The sequence below is a fragment of the Schistocerca gregaria genome, unplaced genomic scaffold (assembly GCF_023897955.1).
Source record: "Schistocerca gregaria isolate iqSchGreg1 unplaced genomic scaffold, iqSchGreg1.2 ptg000077l, whole genome shotgun sequence".
Taxonomy (NCBI): Eukaryota; Metazoa; Arthropoda; class Insecta; order Orthoptera; family Acrididae; genus Schistocerca; species Schistocerca gregaria.
In genome coordinates, this window is record NW_026061710.1 from 1,547,491 (window position 1) to 1,548,168 (window position 678).

The 678-nt window shown below is 46.8% G+C and overlaps 1 non-coding gene across 1 annotated transcript; it reads right to left on the reverse strand.

Annotated features, from left to right (window-relative positions):
- Nucleotides 1–606: 606 nt before the first annotated feature.
- On the reverse strand, nucleotides 607–678 carry Trnat-agu (transfer RNA threonine (anticodon AGU)). Its single transcript has one exon. It is a non-coding gene; the product is annotated as a tRNA-Thr (tRNA).

The window sequence follows — 678 nt, forward strand, 5'->3', positions numbered from 1 at the left end:
GGAAAGTTTACAATGTGCTTGTTGTATTCAATCCCGGTGCACTTTCAGTGTTTCATCGACACTCTGAAACTCTACAGATTACAGAATGCCTCCAGATGTGCTTTCGGTAACTACTACTGGTGTTGCCGGGAACGATCAAAGCAGAAAATGGTCAACAGCAACATTCAGACGGTTTCTCACTGCTCAATTGCTACACTAAAACGGTATGTTTCATTTTTAGAACTGGAAAAACAGGACCGTGAGAAGATTCGACCCTCCAATCTTCGGATCCGAAGTCCGACCCCTTATCCATTAGGACACACGGTCAAGGACAAACAAGTGTAACTTAAATATGATTCATCTCAATACGCTCACACCACTGAGGAGTTGTGTTTTCGTTCTACACAGCCGCTGCCCCTTGCTCTTTCCCACGCACTTGATACATTCAACCTGTTACGAGACCGACCAAATATATACTGGGAAACAAGACCACACACTTTGTGCATTCGGAATCGAGGGCAGGGCGTGCCTCGCCGCATTTGCTACGATGGCCATTTGCTACTTCTGCAAAAGCCAGATACTGTTTGCGATAAGGCCACGACGCGCAACTGATATCCAAAATTCGTGTGCCTTCTGTGAGGATCGAACTCACGACCCCTGGTATACTAGACCAGTGCTCTGCCACTGAGCTAAAGAGGC